Source organism: Mus musculus, chromosome 1 (assembly GCF_000001635.26).
Source record: "Mus musculus strain C57BL/6J chromosome 1, GRCm38.p6 C57BL/6J".
NCBI lineage: Eukaryota > Metazoa > Chordata > Mammalia > Rodentia > Muridae > Mus > Mus musculus.
This window is the reverse complement of record NC_000067.6, coordinates 102,952,077-102,972,389: the sequence shown is the minus strand read 5'-3', so window position 1 is coordinate 102,972,389 and position 20,313 is coordinate 102,952,077. Positions and strand designations below refer to the sequence as shown.

Here is a 20,313-nt window from a genome sequence, read left to right as displayed (position 1 = left end):
AAAAGGAAATTCACAGGTTTTGAGATGGTTCAGTTTATGGAGTGGTTGAACACAATCATGAGGACCTAAATTTGATCCCACAGAAGCTCTGTTAATAAATCAAACAGACATAGTGGTGCATACTTAGCATGACAGATCTAAGAGGCAGAGAAAGGAATAAAGGCAGCCTAACCTTCAATATCCAGGCTAGTGAGACACCCTTTCTCATGAAAATATATGGCACCTAATAAATATTATTCAAGGTTGTCCTCTCACACTCCTACATCATAAAATTGCATATATTAAAACATATATATACATTCACATATCTTTTTTTGTACACAAAGGTTCACATATACAAAGAATTTCACAGGATGGCAAGCCCCCCCCCCCCAATAAGAAAGAATGCTCTTAACATGCATGAAGCCCTGGGTTCCAGAGTCAGTACCTCAAATAATAGCAGCAGCAGGAACAGCAGAAGCAGCAGCAGCCACAACAACAAAACATAAAGAATTCATTCGTGGATCTTTGGGTTGGAGGAATGAGTTGACAATTACATGATGGGAAGAACTTTTGCTATAGACATAACCTCCCAGATTTACTTCTGGACTATGAGTTTGGATATGACCTCTGTATAGACAGAGAACTTTCTTTCTCCTAAGCACTCATTATATCCTCATCTAACACGGGGATTGTGGGTGTTGTCGCGATCCTTACCCATTCTCCAGTTAAGTTGAGCTGGGCTGAAACTTCCAGTGAGATCTGAGGAGCTGGAAAAAGCTCTTAGTGAGAGGAAGGAGGTCAATGGATCATTACAATTATCTAAAAAGATAGAAAGAACAGAAGTCAAATTCTACGGGCAGAAAAAATTTTACAAAGAGGGAACTTATAGGCACTCTTTTTTATCAATTTGCTTTTGAAAGGACTGAGAACTACTTTCTAGTGTGTGTATTTACAGTCCCTTCTCATAACCCTCAAATATGGTATGACTTCCTTTTATTGATGGAGAAAATGAGGTCTGGAGCAATTTAAGCTCACAACACCAGTAAATATTATAACCAAAATCTCTCAGGAAAATTCATTTGAGTTAAAATTCCAGCTAACCATCCTTTCTTTTTGTTGAGCATTTCGCCAAAGCCTCACAGCATGTCCATGTTTAGTCTTGGAAAGGGGAGATCCTTACATGGTATTTATTACCATATCTTCAGCTTCCAAGAACCCTTGCAAGAAGTATATCTATTAAAATACAGTAACTTTGAATTTCTTACTACAACTTGAGAAAGAGAAACAAGTGAAAGTCAATAGTCTCAGACATTTTATAATCTTGAACGGGATGGGAACTTCAATAGCTAACTTTCTACTCTTCCCAGGTGAGGTACATTCTAAGGCTATTTTGGTAATACTAAATACAATAAGGTCACAGACAAATACATGTCTTGAAAACAGGGTTATGTTCCTCCAGGTTCACAAATCTATAGCCATTGGATTTCATATGGAGGGGCTTGGTCTTCACAGTTTTTACATGCCATATACATAATTGGTTTGAATATTTGTGCTCACTAAAACTATCACTGGTGTTTAATTGCCATACCACCATACTAAGATGTAGGATCTTTGAAAGTGCCACCTGTTGCAGGTTTTTTCTTGTCCAATCACATTAGGGCAGTGACAGGCCTGTGACTGAACTGGAAAACGTAAGTGGAGCTAGGAGCTGGGGAGAAACTAGAGGTGGTAACAAGATGGGGAAAAGGAGATGAGGGCAACATGGAGGCAGACAGACAGGAAGAATATCCTAATCTTACTTGGATTTAGACAGCCACAAGTAGCTATGATTTTCACAAGTTTAGAATTATTCGGGTAAAGCATTTATCATTACCATTTGACTCTGAAATTATTAGATTGACATCTTGCAAATTATGATCTTATAGATATATAAATCTGATTGGGTAATTAAGCTTTAATTAATTTAATTAATTAAGTATTTCTACTGGGTAATTTGGTGATGAGGTGGCAGATCACAGGGTGTGTGTGGTATTGCATGATTCTGTTTAAAACACCATAGGAAGAACAACTTATAGATGAGTTTACTTTAGTTTAATGTTCCAAAAGTGTGAGTGATTTGCATTCTCTGATAAGGAGGCATGGTAGTAATGGTCAGTCACAGTCATGGAAGCAGGAACCTGAGAGATCATGTCTAAACCCCAAACATGAAGGAGAGAGAGATGAGAGAGAGAGAGAAAGAGAGAGAGAGAGAGAGAGAGAGAGAGAGAGAGAGAGAGAGAGAGAGAGAGAGAGAGGGAGAGACAGAGACAGAGACAGAGAGACAGAGACAGACAGAGACAGACAGAGACAGACAGAGACAGAGAGAGAGAGACAGAGACAGAGATGCTTTAGGTTCTCAAAGCACAATTCCAATGATGTTTTTCCTCTGGCAACTCTAACCCTAAACATCAGGAAGCAGAGCAGTCAACCAGGGACCTAGTGTCAAATACCTGAACTTATGAGGAACATTTCATTCATAATTAACCACCACAGCAAAGGACAGAAAAACTACACGTCTCAGTTTCTCTGTAAACAGTCAAGTAACAAGTCATAGAATGATGTAAGGTGCTGTGTTTTTCACTGCAAAGAAAGGGAACAATGGGTCCTGTTATTTGGGAAATGAGAGATGTATGTGCCTGAGATTGTGAGTACATACAGGAACAAAATACAATTTTAGTGCATTATTTCTGGATATCCATTGTTGGTCAGACTATTGTTAATGTTATCTTGACTCCCTATCTTTCTAGTTTCCTGGCAGTTTCTGGATATGCTGCATCCCCCATTATTAAATCTAATTATTGATGTACATTTGTTGGGTTGATATCACATTGTGACTTCTCTTTTTGAGTACAGAGACCACATCTTCCTTGCTTTTCACAGTAAGGTTCACCAAGTATTTCCTCAATAATGGTAAAAACAATTTTTACACACAAAATATACTATATAAAGTTTTATTTTTTTATTTTTTATTTTTTTTTCCATTTTTATTAGTTATTTAGCTCATTTACATTTCCAATGCTATACCAAAAGTCCCCCATACCCGCCCACCTCCACTCCCCTACCCCCCATTCCCCTTTTTGGCCCTGGCGTTCCCCTGTACTGGGGCATATAAAGTTTGCAAGTCCAATGGGCCTCTCTTTCAAGTGATCGCCGACTAGGCCATCTTTTGATACATATGCAGCTAGAGTCAAGAGCTCCAGGGTAATAGTTCATAATATTGTTCCACCTATAGGGTTGCAGACCCCTTTAGCTCCTTGGGTACTTTCTCTAGCTCCTCCATTGGGAGCCCTGTGATCCATCCATTAGCTGACTGTGAGCATCCACTTCTGTGTTTGCTAGACCCCTGCATAGTCTCACAAGAGACAGCTACATCTGGGTCCTTTCGATAAAATCTTGCTAGTGTATGCAATGGTGTCAGCGTTTGGATGCTGATTATGGGGTGGATCCCTGGATATGGCAGTCTCTACATGGTCCATCCTTTCATCTCAGCTCCAAACTTTGTCTCTGTAACTCCTTCCATGGGTGTTTTGTTCCCACTTCTAAGGAGAGGGATAGTGTCCACACTTCAGTCTTCATTTTTCTTGAGTTTCATGTGTTTAGGAAATTGTATCTTATATCTTGGGTATCCTAGGTTTTGGGCTAATATCCACTTATCAGTGAATACATATTGTGTGAGTTCCTTTGTGAATGTGTTACCTCACTCAGGATGATGCCCACCAGGTCCATCCATTTGGCTAGGAATTTCATAAATTCATTCTTTTTAATAGCTGAGTAGTACGCCATTATGTAGATGTACCACATTTTCTGTATCCATTCCTCTATTGAGGGGCATCAGGGTTCTTTCCAGCTTCTGGCTATTATAAATAAGGCTGCTATGAACATAGTGGAGCATGTGTCTTTCTTACCAGTTGGGGCATCTTCTGGATATATGCCCAGGAGAGGTATTGCTGGATCCTCGGGTAGTACTATGTCCAATTTTCTGAGGAACCGCCAGACTGATTTCCAGAGTGGTTGTACAAGCCTGCAATCCCACCAACAATGGAGTAGTGTTCCTCTTTCCCCGCATCCACGCCAGCATCTGCTGTCACCTGAATTTTTGATCTTAGCCATTCTGACTGGTGTGAGGTGCAATCTCAGGGTTGTTTTGATTTGCATTTCCCTGATGATTAAGGATGTTGAACATTTTTTCAGGTGCTTCTCAGCCATTCGGTATTCCTCAGGTGAGAATTCTTTGTTCAGTTCTGAGCCCCATTTTTTAATGGGGTTATTTGATTTTCTGAAGTCCACCTTCTTGAGTTATTTATATATGTTGGATATTAGTCCCCTATCTGATTTAGGATAGGTAAAGATCCTTTCCCAATCTGTTGGTGGTCTTTTTGTCTTTTTGACGGTGTCTTTTGCCTTGCAGAAACTTTGGAGTTTCATTAGGTCCCATTTGTCAATTCTCGATCTTATAGCATATGCCATTGCTGTTCTGTTCAGGAATTTTTCCCCTGTGCCCATATCTTCAAGGCTTTCCCAAATTTCTCCTCTATAAGTTTCAGTGTCTCTGGTTTTATGTGAAGTTCCTTGATCCACTTTTATTTGACCTTAGTACAAGGAGATAAGTATGGATTGATTCGCATTCTTCTACATGAAAACAACCAGTTGTGCCAGCACCAATTGTTGAAAATGCTATCTTTCTTCCACTGGATGGTTTTAGCTCCCTTGTCGAAGATCAAGTGACTATAGGTGTGTGGGTTCATTTCTGGGTCTTCAATTCTATTCCATTTGTCTACTTGTCTCTCTCTATACCAGTACCATGCAGTTTTTATCACAATTGCTCTGTAGTAAAGCTTTAGGTCAGGCATAGTGATTCCACCAGAGGTTCTTTTATCCTTGAGAAGAGTTTTTGCTCTCCTAGGTTTTTTGTTATTCCAGATGAATTTGCAGATTCCTCCTTCTAATTCGTTGAAGAATTGAGTTGGAATTTTGATGGGGATTGCATTGAATCTGTAGAATGCTTTTGGCAAGATAGCCATTTTTACAATGTTTATCCTGCCAATCCATGAGCATGGGAGATCTTTCCATCTTCTGAGATATTCTTTAATTTATTTCTTCTGAGATTTGAAGTTTTTATCATACAGATCTTTCACCTCCTTAGTTAGAGTCACGCCAAGATATTTTATATTATTTGTGACTATTGAGAAGGGTGTTGTTTCCCTAATTTCTTTCTCAGCCTGTTTATTCTTTGTATAGGGAAAGGCCATTGACTTGTTTGAGTTTATTTTATATCCAGCTACTTCACCGAAGCTGTTTATCAGGTATAGGAGTTCTCTGGTAGAATTTTTAGGGTCACTTATATATACTATCATATCATCTGCAAAAAGTGATATTTTTACTTCCTCTTTTCCAATTTGTATCCCCTTGATCTCCTTTTGTTGTCGAATTGCTCTGGCTAATACTTCAAGTACTATGTTGAAAAGGTAGGGAGAAAGTGGGCAGCCTTGTCTAGTCCCTGATTTTAGTGGGATTGCTTCCAGCTTCTCTCCATTTACTTTGATGTTGGCTACTGGTTTGCTGTAGATTGCTTTTATCATGTTTAGGTATGGGCCTTGAATTCCTGATCTTTCCAGAACTTTTATCATGAATGGGTGTTGGATCTTGTCAAATGCTTTTTCTGCATCTAACGAGATGATCATGTGGTTTTTGTCTTTGAGTTTGTTTATATAATGGATTACATTGATGGATTTTCATATATTAAACCATCCCTGCATTCCTGGAATAAAACCTACTTGGTCAGGATGGATGATTGCTTTAATGTGTTCTTGGATTCGGTTAGCAAGAATTTTATTGAAGATTTTTGCATTGATATTCATAAGAGAAATTGGTCTGAAGTTCTCTATCTTTGTTGAGTCTTTCTGTGGTTTAGGTATCAGAGTAATAGTGGCTTCATAAAATGAATTGGGTAGAGTACCTTCTACTTCTATTTTGTGAAATAGTTTCTGCAGAACTGGAATTAGATCTTCTTTGAAGGTCTGATAAAACTCTGCACTAAACCCGTCTGGTCCTGGGCTTTTTTTGGCTGGGAGCCTATTAATAACTGCTTCTATGTCTTTAGGTGATATGGGACTGTTTAGATGGTCAACTTGATCCTGACTCAACTTTGGTACCTGGTATCTGTCCAGAAATTTGTCCATTTCGTCCAGGTTTTTCAGTTTTGTTGAGTATAACCTTTTGTAGAAGGATCTGATGGTGTTTTGGATTTCTTCAGGATCTGTTGTTATGTCTCCCTTTTCAGTTCTGATTTTGTTAATTAGGATTTTGTCCCTGTGCCCTTTAGTGAGTCTAGCTAAGGGTTTATCTATCTTGTTGATTTTCTCAAAGAACCAACTCCTCGTTTGGTTAATTCTTTGAATAGTTCTTCTTGTTTCCACTTGGTTGATTTCACCCCTGAGTTTGATTATTTCCTGCTGTCTACTCCTCTTGGGTGAATTTGCTTCCTTTTTTTCTAGAGCTTTTAGATGTGCTGTCAAGCTGCTAGTATGTGCTCTCTCCCGTTTCTTCTTGGAGGCACTCAGAGCTATGAGTTTCGCTCTTAGAAATGCTTTCATTGTGTCCCAAAAGTTTGGGTACGTTGTGGTTTCATTTTCATTAAACTCTAAAAAGTCTTTAATTTCTTTCTTTATTCCTTCCTTGACCAAGGTATCACTGAGAAGAATGTTGTTCAGTTTCCATGTGAATGTTGGCTTTCCATTATTTATGTTGTTATTGAAGATCAGTCTTAGGCCATGGTGGTCTGATAGGATACATGGGACAATTTCAGTATTTTTGTATCTGTTGAGGCCTGTTTTGTGACCAATTATATGGTCAATTTTGGAGAAGGTCCCGTGAGGTGATGAGAAGAAGGTATATCCTTTTGTTTTAGGATAAAATGTTCTGTAGATATCTGTCAGGTCCATTTGTTTCATAACTTCTGTTAGTTTCACTGTGTCCCTGTTTAGTTTCTGTTTCCACGATCTGTCCATTGATGAAAGTGGTGTGTTGAAGTCTCCCACTATTATTTTGTGAGGTACAATGTGTGATTTGAGCTTTACTAAAGTGTCTTTAATGAATGTGGCTGCCCTTGCATTTGGAGCGTAGATATTCAGAATTGAGAGTTCCTCTTGGAGGATTTTACCTTTGATGAGTATGAAGTGTCCCTCCTTGTCTTTTTTGATAACTTTGGGTTGGAAGTCGATTTTTTCCGATATTAGAATGGCTACTCCAGCTTGTTTCTTCAGACCATTTGCTTGGAAAATTGTTTTCCAGCCTTTCACTGTGAGGTAGTGTCTGTCTTTTTCCCTGAAATGGGTTTCCTGTAAGCAGAAGAATGTTGGGTCCTGTTTGTGTAGCCAGACTGTTAGTCTCTGTCTTTATATTGGGGAATTGAGTCCATTGAAATTAAGAGATAGTAAGGAAAAGTAATTGTTGCTTCCTTTTTTTTTTGTTGTTAGTGTTGGCATTCTGTTCTTGTGGCTGTCTTCTTTTTGGTTTTTTGAGGGATTACTTTCTTGCTTGTTTTAGGTCTTGATTTCCGTCCTTGTATTGCTTCTTTTCTGTTATTATCCTTTGAAGGGCTGGATTCGTGGAAAGATATTGTGTGAATTTGGATTTGTCGTGGCATACTTTGGTTCCTCCATCTATGGTAATTGAAAGTTTGGCCGGGTATATTAGCCTGGGCTGGCATTTGTGTTCTCTTAGTGTCTGTATAACATCTGTCCAGGCTCTTCTGGCTTTCATAGTCTCTGGTGAAAAGTCTGGTGTAATTCTGATAGGCCTTCCTTTATATGTTACTTGACCTTTCTCCCTTACTGCTTTTAATATTCTATCTTTATTTAGTGCATTTGTTGTTCTGATTATTATGTGTCGGGAGGAATTTCTTTTCTGGTCCAGTCTATTTGGAGTTCTGTAGGCTTCTTGTATGATCATGGGCATCTCTTTCTTTATGTTTGGGAAGTTTTCTTCTATTATTTTGTTGAAGATATTAGCTGGCCCTTTAAGTTGAAAATCTTCATTCTCATCAATTCCTATTATCCGTAGGTTTGGTCTTCTCATTGTGTCCTGGATTTCCTGGATGTTTTGAGTTAGGATCCTTTTGCATTTTGTATTTTCTTTGACTGTTGTTTCGATGTTCTCTATGGAATCTTCTGCACCTGAGATTCTCTCTTCCATTTCTTGTATTCTGTTGCTGATGCTCGCATCTATGGTTCCAGATCTCTTTCCTAGGGTTTCTATCTCCAGCGTTGCCTCGCTTTGGGTTTTCTTTATTGTGTCTACTTCCCTTTTTAGTTCTAGTATGGTTTTGTTCATTTCCATTACCTGTTTGGATGTGTTTTCCTGTTTTCCTTTAAGGACTTCTACCTGTTTGGCTGTGTTTTCCTGCTTTTCTTTAAGGGCCTGTTACTCTTTAGCAGTGCTCTCCTGTAATTCTTTAAGTGACTTATGAAAGTCCTTCTTGATGTCCTCTATCATCATCATGAGAAATGTTTTTAAATCTGGGTCTAGATTTTCGGTTTTGTTGGGCTACCCAGGACTAGGTGGGGTGGGAGTGCTGCGTTCTGATGATGGTGAGTGGTCTTGATTTCTGTTAGTAGGATTCTTACGTTTGCCTTTCGCCATCTGGTAATCTCTGAAGCTAGCTGTTATAGTTGTCTCTGTTAAGAGCTTGTTCTTCAGGTGACTCTGTTAGCCTCTATAAGCAGACCTGGGAGGGTAGCACTCTCCTTAGTTTCAGTGGGTAGAGTATTCTTTGATATCTGGTGTTCGAACTGGACTTCTGGCAGAAGTTGTGTTCCACTCACTAGAGGTCTTAGGATCCCTTGTGGAATCCTGTGTGGGCCCTGCGGGTGTCAGGCGACTCCTCTGGCAAGGTAGCCCGGGGCTCGAGTGGAGCGGAAGGGGCTTGTGCCCCAGGTCAGGCCCGGGTAGTCTGCTTCCCTATGTACCACAGTGTCAGGTTCTGCATGATTGGATTGGGGCCGGCTATGTGTTCCACTCACCAGAGGTCTTAGGATCTCGTGGGGAATCCTGTGTGGGCCCTTGCGAGTGTCAGGCAACTCCTCTGGCAAGGAAGCCCAGGGCTCGAGTGGAGCGGAAGAGGCCCGTGCCCCAGGTCAGGTCCGGATAGTCTGCTTCCCTATGTACCGCAGTCTCAGGTTCCGCGTGATTGGATTGGGGCCGGCTCTGTGTTCCACTCACCAGAGGTCTTAGGATCCCGTGGGGAATCCTGTGTGGGCCAGTGCGGATGTCGGGCGAGTCCGCTGGCAAGGAAGCCCGGGGCTCGAGTGGAGCAGAAGGGGCCCGTGCCCCAGGTCAGGCCCAGGCAGTCTGCCTTCCCATGCACTGTAGTCTCAGGTTCTATATAAAGTTTTAAATTGGAACCAGAATCTAGGTACTGAGCAGCCTTCCATAGAATTGTGCACATATGTGCATGTGTGTATAAATGGTGCACATAGAGGTACCTTTGCACATGTGTATAGGTTTGTTTGTTTATCTACACACAAGTAGATATATGTCTATATAAGTATGCTAGAGGCAGCCTCAGGGGTTCTCATCAATACCTTGTAGATTATTTTCTGAGATATGGGATCTTACTATATCTCACAAATTACAATAGAATGCCTTTTCAGAGAGGAAAAAGGTCTCTTCACCATCACAATGCTGCAGCTACTGTTAATTGAGTCTTTCCTGAACAAGCCCTATTTTCTGCTTTTACTCTTTCCTAATCAGTGCTGGGATTCTACGTTTGTGACAGTTCATGAATAGATGGCCTTTATTAATCATACTTAGAACCTAGAGTTTGTAAGGCAAACACTTTAAGTCTTCAAATATTAAATACCATCAAATATAAGTAAAACGTCCCATTTACCAATTCATACAGTGTTGAAATCTGAGATTTTAAGGTGGGACATGGAGGAGATAAATACTATATTCAAAAGTGTGATTTATAAATCTGTTATTTGATTTAAATTCATCTCAGGCAGTTAGAAAGAAGCATGATAGTCATTATCCAACAGACAGTGGAGCATATAGGATCCAAAGTTATGTGGGATCTTCTGTTGAACAAGTCACTTATTCTAGATACAACTCATATTTTGCCAGTATAGATATATGAAATGTATCAGATGAAAAGAGTCTGATAATATAGAGTTCACAAGTCTTAAAAATGTGCAAGCCAAGAAAAGCAAAATGAAATTTATAGCTGTCTCTACTACCCCATTGCTAAGACGTTGTCATTCAACCCACTGGCTTGGGCAATTTAAGCAAAACCATCTCCTCCCTGTGCTGCAGTATGTACTCAGGACAGAAAGAATGAAGTCTCTTTTCCACAAGGTATTATCATTCAAAGATAGCTGGAGCTTCAGGGAGTAAATAGTGTCTGTCTGTAGCACAGGCTCAGCTAGCATAACTATAACATTGTGATGTATGAATCAGAAAGTTGTAAAGTATTAACACTCTGACTTATTACCAGCCTCCTTGGTGCTTGAATTCTGTATTTTATGTTTATGATAGAGCTATTTATTATCTATGAATGGTCACTAAGGATATGAGTGGTCTTTACCAACACAGTATCCATTTTATATGTGGTTTGAAACTAAGTAGATACTCTCTTCTATACATTCTATTACTGCTCTTGTTTGTGTGTGTGTGTGTGTGTGTGTGTGTGTGTGTGTGTGTGTGTGTGTGCTTGTGCATGAATATTATTTTGCTTTATTTGGGTGTATGCACCACTCACTTATCAGGTTTTCTGGAATTGTTGGAATTTCCACAAACAGTTTGGTTCTAGTTGGTCAGGTCAATGGTCCCTGGGCATCATCCAGACTCTACACATTATGAAGTTACAAGAAAACACTGCCTGATTAAGCTTTTATGTGCACATCACAGAGTTTAACCAATGTCCTTATGCTTACATCTCGTGGAATGACCTCCCCATGTCTCCAGAAATTAATTTTCTTCCTGAAAAAGAAACAGGATAGAGATTGCTGCTAAATTCCCCATCTATCACTGCTTGTGTTTATAAATTTCAATATGGTAATTTTTAAAAAAATATATCTAAGCCCGAGAGAAAACCCAAATATGAATTGTGGACATAATAGTTCTAATAACAAAGCAGTCAAAATCCTGGGAAAATTCAATGGCAGAATATGGACTGTCTGATATAACAACAATATTCATGGAGCCAGTTGCCATGGTGGATGGAAGAGGAAGAACTGGTCCCAGTAGTACTCATTTATGGAAAACAAAGTTACTTAATTTGGACAATACAGCCATCAGACATCACATGTCCTACAGGCTATGTGGAATGACCTGCTGCTCCTCAAATGTACCACTTTTTTAGATATTTCTGGATTGTAGATAATGATTTTTGAGGGTAGACTAAAAATAAAGAGCTTTATATTTTTGATTGTGTGCCTAGCCTTTAACACCTGAGCCAAACCTGACAAATATAGAGGCAGAACACTCAACCACTGGACTGAGCACTGGGTCCCCAATGGAGGCATTAGAGAAAGGACTGAAGGAGCTGAAGTAGTTTGCAACCCAATAGAAAGAAAGACAACATCAACCAATCAGACTCCCAGAGCTCCCAGAGATTAAACAACCAACCAAAGAGTACACATGGAGGGACCCATGGCTCCAGCTGCATATGTAACACAGGATGGCCTTGTTGGGCATCAAAGGCCTGAGAGGCCTTGTTCCTGTGAAGGCTCAATCCCCTAATGTAGGAGAATGCCAGGGTGTTGAGGTGGGTGTGGGTGTGTGGGTAGGGAATCACCCTCATAGAAGTAGGGGGAGAAGGATGGGGTAGGGGAGGGTGCTTCAAGGGGCAAACCAGGAAAGGGGATAACATTTAAAGTGTAAACAAGGAAAATATACAAAAAGAAAAAAAAACAACAAAACAAAATAAAAAATATATTTCACCTTACATCAGTAAGAATGGCCAAGATAAATAAAACAGATCAGATCACATGTTGGGGCAGATGGCGGGGGAGTAGAATACTTTTTCAGTGTTATTGGGAGTACAAACTGGTACAGGAACTATTGAAATCAGTATGGGAGTTTTCAGAAAGCTGGAAATCTGTCTACATCAAGATCTAGCTGTATCTGTCTTTGGCATTTCTTTTGGATTTTTTTGATTTTTGAGTCTTTTGGATTTCTTCATAAAATCTTTCCTCTCAAGGCTCGGGGATATATTTGGAAGAGGAGGCAGAAATTTGTAAGAGCTAGAGATAACAGATGACACCAAAGAAACCATATCTTTTATACATAATAGGACTGATGCACATATGAACTCAGCTACTGTGAAAGCACGTATGATACTTGAAATAAATTCAAGACAGATAGGATCCCATCACTGTGAAGTGGATATGGACATGGGATTCCACACGTAACCAAGATGATATCAGCAATTAATACCCACTGGCAAAGGGAAAAATGATTATTTTAAGGGAATCTCACTGGGTATATTAAACACACCTCAGGGAAGGCTTCACAGCAAGGGCTAGATGTCCAACACAAAACAAACTCTGTCACATTTTGCTTTGTCTGAACATTTTATTTTATTATTATTTTTTCTTACATGAGTTCTGCTTGTTTTTTTGTTTTTTATTTTTCTTTGAGTAGGTGTGTATGTTTCTTGTTTTGGGCTTGTTCGTTTTAAAGAAAGAGGAAAAGAACATAAAGTTCCATGGATAGAAAGGTACGAAGGATCTGGGGGAAAATCAAAATATATTTTCAATAAAAATATTATAAATTCATATAAAGTAAAGATTTGATATTTAATGAAATAAAGTAAAAGGTCTGTTCCTGGTAAAGTGCTTCAGCATGTTCTACTTTTCCTTGTAAAATTGTCACTAGGCATGTCCTAAATAACCAATGGCCTCATCCCAGAAAGCTTCAGTTGTTCTTATCTCACATGAGGCAGAATCTTGAGAGATGAGATAAGGATTATTGTATGTTCTTGATGCTAATTCCCATGAGAAGTCTGGGAAATTTAGGATGAAAACTGCTGAGTAATCTATTTATTCTCTCTAAACTTGGTTCTCTTTGGCAAAAATGGGGCTATCAGCTTTTAGCTAGACTGCTTTTAAGGGGATTAAATGTGACTGGGACATCAAGAATTCAGCACATTGTCAGAGTCGTGTAAATGAGTCTCACTTTCTTCTTCAAATATCTATGCTATAATTCTGGTTACCAGGCAGATAGATGTGAGTTCTGTAATCTTTAGAAATTGTCACTCTTTAATATTATTTTCTCCTTTATAAGTTACGAATACCTAAAAGTGCTCCAGTCTGTGATTGTGGAATGATCCACAAATAATGCAGTTTTGCATGATTGGATCTGGTATGACACACTTGAGTGAGCTTTAAAAATGATGAATGAATTGATTAATTCTTTACACACAATACTAGTCAACTCTACAATTCATGAATGGTGAAGTGAGCAAAGGAGTTACTCAACACTATTCTTATATACAGTGGCTGATTCTAAATGATTTTGGGGACAGAGAGAAAAGTCTATGAGAGTTTGGGGAGAGATAAAGGGAATCCAGGTTATAGTCAGCATGCAAATTTCAGACAATCAAATGCAAACTAGATAACTTGGTGGTTAATTATGTCTCTTGCCTGTGAGTCACAATTCATTTAGGGTATGAAAATATATTGTATAGAGCTGACAAAATAGTTCAGTCAGTAAAGTGATTGCCTCACAAACATTAGGACTGAGTTCGATTCCCTAGATTCCCTAGAACTCACATTAAAAAGCCAAGAATTAAAAAGCCAATAAAAAATGAAAAAAAAAAGCCAAGAATTGTTTCTTGCCATTATACTCTTATCACTGGGTGTGTGTCGGGTGTTGGTTGAGGTAAAAATAAGTGCATCCTTCTTGAATTCCAGGTAAAATTGAGATATCCTGTACCAAATCCCGAAGTGGATGGAACTACACTAAAGTCACCTGAAATGGTCCTCTAGATTGTATACCAACACAAACACATGTGCTTATACAGCAGTGTGCATGCTCTTGTCTGCATACACATGAACAAACTCAGGAACACTAAAAAAGAAAGGACAGAAGCAGAACAAGAAAGCTCAGAACCCTCTCAGCAAGGTTAGAGACTGAAACTAGCAATGGTTTGCATTTGTTAAAGTGTTTTTGTTCTGTTGCCAACTGGATATTTATCAATCCATTACCAGTTTTCCCATCTTTGACAACAGTGTAATGTGTGTATGAAAAACTCCCAATAGATAGATCACATATTATGTCCTACTATAATTTCTCCAAAAATGTGATATGAATTAAGATGAACACATGATTTTAGAATAATTAAGATAAATAGGTATATGGCAATAATGAAAAATGTTTTGCATAACATTGAAAAAAAAAGATTGGTACCCGGAGGAGAACTGTATTAATAGTAAGCATATAATTGAGAAAGGAAAGAATCTAAAAGAACTTAGCATCAGTAAACATAACAAGATTGACTTTACATGGAACACTATGTAACATTAACTTCAAAATTAAAAGCCAAAGGAAAAATGTGACTATTATAATAGATAAAATCTATATGAAATAAAATATCTAGTCACCTACTATTGACAAATAATTTCAGCAAATTAAAGCAGATAATCATTTTATTAGTTACTTATCTTGTTGCTGTGACCAAATACCCAAGAGGCAAGAACTTACAGAAGGACAGATTTATTTGGCTCCAGTTGATGGTACAGTACATTTGAGTAGAGGGCAAACAGGAACAGGAAGATGAGGATATCCATCACATGGTATGTATCAGGAAGAGGTAGAAGAATGCAAGATCTTAGCTTACTCCTGTTTATTCAGTCCAGACTCCACCTTTAGGCATAGTTTTAGCCACACTCAATGTGAGTCTTCTCTACTCATTTAATGTTTTTTGAAATATCCTCATATAAACACCCACAGATATGTTTCCATAATTATTTTAACACTACTCAAGAGGAAAATGAACATGAACAATCATAGGTGTATATGAAAACTGTAATGATGATATGCTCAAATAGTGCCTTGAAAATACAGATTCTATAGTGGACTCAAAATATTAAGCAAAAACACCTATCTGTTCATCAAAGTAATAAATATATCAATGAATAGCTCTCAAAAATATGTTCAAAATGGTCACTGAAACTATAATTTTTTAGTGTCCTTAAGCATCAGGGAAATATATAAATGCTAGTGAGAATATGGGGAAGTTGCTCTTGAACACAGTTGGCAGGAGTATCAACAGTTATAGTCATTCTGGAAATCAACATGAAGGTCCCATGTAAAGGTAGCAATATAGCTATCATAAGATACAGTTACACTACAAAAAAAATTCACAAGAAATCTAAGTCAGTATCCACAGATGGACTCACACAAATATGTAGCACTATTTTTAATAGGCAAGACTTGGAATTAGCTGGAATTGTTTATCACCAACAATAATAATGTATAGAAATATGACCTATATACAAAAAATATTATATTTAGCTGTGAGTAAAAGTGGTACTATATGATTGGCATGAAAATGGATAGAATTGGAAACCATCATGGTAAGATGAATCATCTAGAAGCAGAAAGACAAATACTACAAGCTTGATTAAATGTACATAACTGTGTTTGTAGGACATTAAACTGGGAGGTTACTAAAGAAAGGTACAAAAGAAAAAGGAATAAGAATGAACATCTACATCCAGTATAAATATGTACATTCACTTAAATGTGTACTTTTATAGGCAAGTTCCTGAACATGCTTTAGCATACACAAAAGAAAAGATAACGCTTATGAGCTGATGTGATATCTGAAACACTAGCTATATGTCATTTACACAGAAAACTCTACCTACCATTCGGTCTATACTGTGATTTGTACAAGGTAGGTGTGTGTCCAGTTCTCTCTCAGAGAAAAATAAAAAAGAACTGTCAAAAAATCAGGACAGAAACATTATGAAGACGTTACTTTTCCTGGGACATGGCATCATAGGTGGAATTATACACAATAAAACTTACAGATTCTCTCAGAAGGAATTCTAGGTTCTACAGAATCTTCTGTGGCCTGATCTATATAGCTTGGAGTCTCTCTTTGACATTTTTATTTCACTCTATTCTTTAGTCTTTTCCAATTGTTTTTCTAAAGAGTTTATAAAATTTTACTTATTTTAATGAATGTACTCCAAAGCACTTCTCTGCTAAGTTCTTAATTCATACATTTGCTACTTTATTAACATAACATTTCTTTTATATTTTGTGTCTTTTAAAATGTTTTGTGATTGTTTACAATATCGAATGTATATGCAGCTCAGCTGGAAGACATGGGCATGGGGTGGGGGGGAGGGGACGTCTAGAACAGAAGAGCAATGGCTTGTGCTGTAAGATCAGGAATCCAAAAATGGGACCTCACAAAATCGCAAAGCTTCTGTAAGGCAAAGGACAGTGTCAATAAGACAAAAACACAATAAATAGATTGGGAAAAGATCTTTGCCAATCATACATCTGATAGGGGGCTAATATATACAAAGAACTCAAGAAGTTGGACTTCAGAAAACCAAATAACCTTATTAAAAATGAGGTACAGATCTAAACAAAGAATTCTCAACTGAGGAATACTGAATGGCTGATAAGCACCTAAAAAAGTTCAACATCCTTAATCTTCAGGGAAATGCAAATCAAAACAACCCTGAGATTCCACCTCACACAGTCAGAATGGCTAAAATAAAAAACTCAGATGACAGCAGATGCTGGCAAGGATGTGGAGAAAGAGGAAGACTCCTGCATTGCTGATGGGATTGCTGAAACAACCACTCTGGAAATCAGTTTGGCGGTTCCTCAGAAAATTGGACATAGTACTACCAGAAGATCCAGCAATACCATTATTGGGCATATACTCAAAAGATGCTCCAACTTGTATTAAGGACGCATGTTACACCATGTTCATAGCATCCTTATTTATAATAGCCAGAAGCTGGAAATAACCCAGATGCCCTTCAACAGAGGAAAGGACACAGAAAATGTGGTACATTTACACAATGGAGTACTACATAGCTATTAAAAACAATGAGTTTATGAAATTCTTAAACAAATGAATGGATCTGGAGGATATCATCCTAAGTGGTGTAACCCAATCACAAAAGTACATACACGATATACACTCACTGCTAAGTGGATATTAGCCCAGAAACTTAGACTACCCAAGATACAATTTGCAAAACATATGAAACTCAAGAAGAAGGAAGACCAAAGTGTGCTTACTTTGATTTTTCTTAGAATGGGAAAAAAATACCTATGAAAGCAGTTACAGAGACAAAGTTAGGAGCTAAGATGGAAGGAAAGACCATCCAGAGACTGCCCCATGAAAAAAGCCACAAAACCTAGACACTATTGTGGATGGCAACAATAGCTTGCTGACAGGAGCCTGATAAAGCTGTCTCCTGAGAGGCTCTGGCAAATGCCTGACAAATACAGAAGTGGATGCTCACAGCCTTCCATTGGACAGAGCACAGAATACCCAATGAAGGAACTGGATAAAGTACCCAAGTAGCTGAAGAGGTTTGCAGCCCCCTACTAGGAACAACAATATGAACTAAGCAGTATCCCCAGAGCTACCAGAAACTAAACCACCAATCAAAGAAAACACATGGTGGGACTCATAGCTCTAGCTGCATATGTAGCAGAGGATGGCATAGTTGGTCATCACTGGTAGGAGAGGCCCTGGGTCCTGTGAAGGTTCTATGCTCCAGTATCAGGGAATACCAGGGTCAGGAAGCAGAAGTGAGTATGTCCGTTAGCAGGAGGAGAGGGTAGGAGGTAGTGGATTTTCAGGGTGGAAACTAGGAAAGGGGATTGCATTTGAAATTTAAATAAAGAAAACATCTAATTAAAAAAAAAGACTCTCTTGCTTTTTCTAGGGCGTAGTTAAATACTGTGCCACCTCTTCAGTTCTATGGTTTCATTTTTGTGAACCATGTGTTACTGTATTATGATCCCTTCCTTTGCATCTAGTCTACAAGTCTACTTTCAATGAAGTGAGGTCACTGTGAGTTAACTAAGAGAGAAACAGTAGTTCCTGCTTGCCAGTTATTATCTCCAGGATTTTCACTGGGTATCTCTTCTCCTCAGGTAGTGGATGTGTGTCTATAACTTATTCCAGTCTAAGCACAAAAAATAATCTGCATGCACCAATTCAAAATGTATTTCCTATGAGGAACTCTTTTACACTTCACTCAGCTGTCTGCTCATTGTGGTAGGTACTTTCATTCTCTGCTTCTTTCTGCCAGCTGGCCCTCCAGGGCATCTGCATTCCTGCTTTTACAGAGTTCAGTGCTTCTTGCTAGGACAATAAATGGTAAGTAAATTCATATCACTGTTTAAGTACACATTATTGATTTTCAGTAAGACAGTCTTTTCAACATGCTTTTTATACGTTTTGAGTTTGTTTTAGTTTTTCTGGAAATGCCTTATAATAACTTGCTCATTGGTGTGGTTTTACTTTCCATCATTATTTAAGACTTTCAGTCTTCTTCCGTAGTCTCTAAACAATACATTCTGAATTAACACATTGTGAGTTATATTTGCTGTTCTGTGACACACCAATTAATTTTTCCCATTCTGCCCAAATAGAGAAAAGTCTTGCTCTGATTTCATTACTATTACATTGATGAACACCCTAAAAGAAGAATATTCAGCTCATACTTCTGAATTATTGTCTCTCATTTGGGGAAGTCAAGGAAAAAACATAAAGCATCACACCCTGTATACATGTAATAATATATAACTACCACATTAAGATGTTAAATAAACTGCCTCCAGAGGCATTCCAAGTGTGGATGCTGTCTCTCATATTTGCCAGTAGGTGGAAGAGAGGAGAAAGGCTATGTCCACTTCGATGTTCTGCCCTATGAACAACTCATTTGTTATTAGTAGTCTTACACTCCCTGATAAAAAGCAATCCTGAAATAACCAACAGTATAGATCCAGGGGCCTGGACAGGGAGCTAACTGGAAGCAACTAGGTCTGCTGCCACACAGATCTGGGACAGGATCCTAGTGCAGGGTTTGAGCCAGAGGCTAGATATCATAGAATATATATCAGTAGGCCATAGGCAGGAGTGAGCCCAGGAAAAACTACCTTTGCATAGGTACACATGGGCAGACCTGGTAAGAAAAGAGCCTACAGGACTAAAATAGCAGACCACACCTGAGATGACTGCTGCCTGGTGTGATAATGCATAGCACTCCTGAGGTGACCCCAGACACTCAGAGACCCAGGTTTCTGAAAGATGAAAAAGTAGGTGGTAGAGACATGGAAGAACAAGAGAAGAAGAAGTATATGGGCACAATGACTAGATGCAGAACTGGAGGTCATGAATAACAGCCTGCTGTAAGTAGTCAGTAATGTGACCTGAGGTCATGGTAGAGTCCTGTCCTGTGCTGCAAATTGGGACCACATCTGAGTCAGTGGCCATACAGCAGCAGGGATTTGTTACAGCCAAAGACCAGGTGGAGATCCCTCATCTGGTCTGTTCCCTGGGTGCAGGTTGATATCTGAGGATGTGCAGAACTGATCCCAACCCACAAGTTGTCATGGACAAAGGAGAGATGTCTCCTCCTTTTGACACTTACGACCTATGTCAGGCAGGAGAGGTGGCCCTGCTCCTCACCTACTGCAGAACCCAAAAGAGTGTGCCCTTTCCCTCACCTTAGCAGCATTGTGGAGCTGTCCCTGCATGTGGTGGCTGCAGGTGAGCTGACTCCCAGATTGTAATCATGGGTGAGTTGGCTGTGTCTCTTGTCTGTTGTTCAGAAATACTAGTGAGGGGAAATGCCATTCTCCACTGTGTCATCCTTTGCCAACTATGGCAGGTGGATGGAGAGCTGTCCCTGGAGTAATGGGAGTGTGAAAACTGTCCATAACCCTCACAAGGCTGCAATACTCAGTAGAACAGATCTTGAACCTCCCTTGGGGAGCGGAGCAGAGCTGGCCTTGGCTGAAGAGGTTACCAGTGAACTGGCCCTAAGAATGTGAGAGCAAGAAAGCCAGGGAGCTGTGGAGAAAATTGCAATGGTGATTGCAATCATATATTATATAATATAATGTGTTATATTACAAAATTCTTAATGTGATGTTATTAAGATGCAGCAATCTAGTAATTATAATTGAAGAAAATGGAAAATATTGTTCAATATTTGTAATGATTTGTTGTTCTCTAAAGCAATCAGAGAAACCAGTAGATATATCTTTATGAAATAACCACCTGTTCCAGAGAAGAAG

The 20,313-nt window shown here is 38.8% G+C and overlaps 1 non-coding gene and 1 pseudogene across 1 annotated transcript; one reads left to right on the top strand and one right to left on the bottom strand.

The window, feature by feature from the left end:
- The window catches only part of Gm18728 (predicted gene, 18728), a 429,487-nt pseudogene extending 428,686 nt beyond the window's left edge, over positions 1 to 801 (bottom strand).
- Positions 18,842 to 18,975, top strand: Gm22034. The gene has a single exon (XR_003949295.1). It is a non-coding gene; the product is annotated as a small nucleolar RNA SNORA17 (small nucleolar RNA).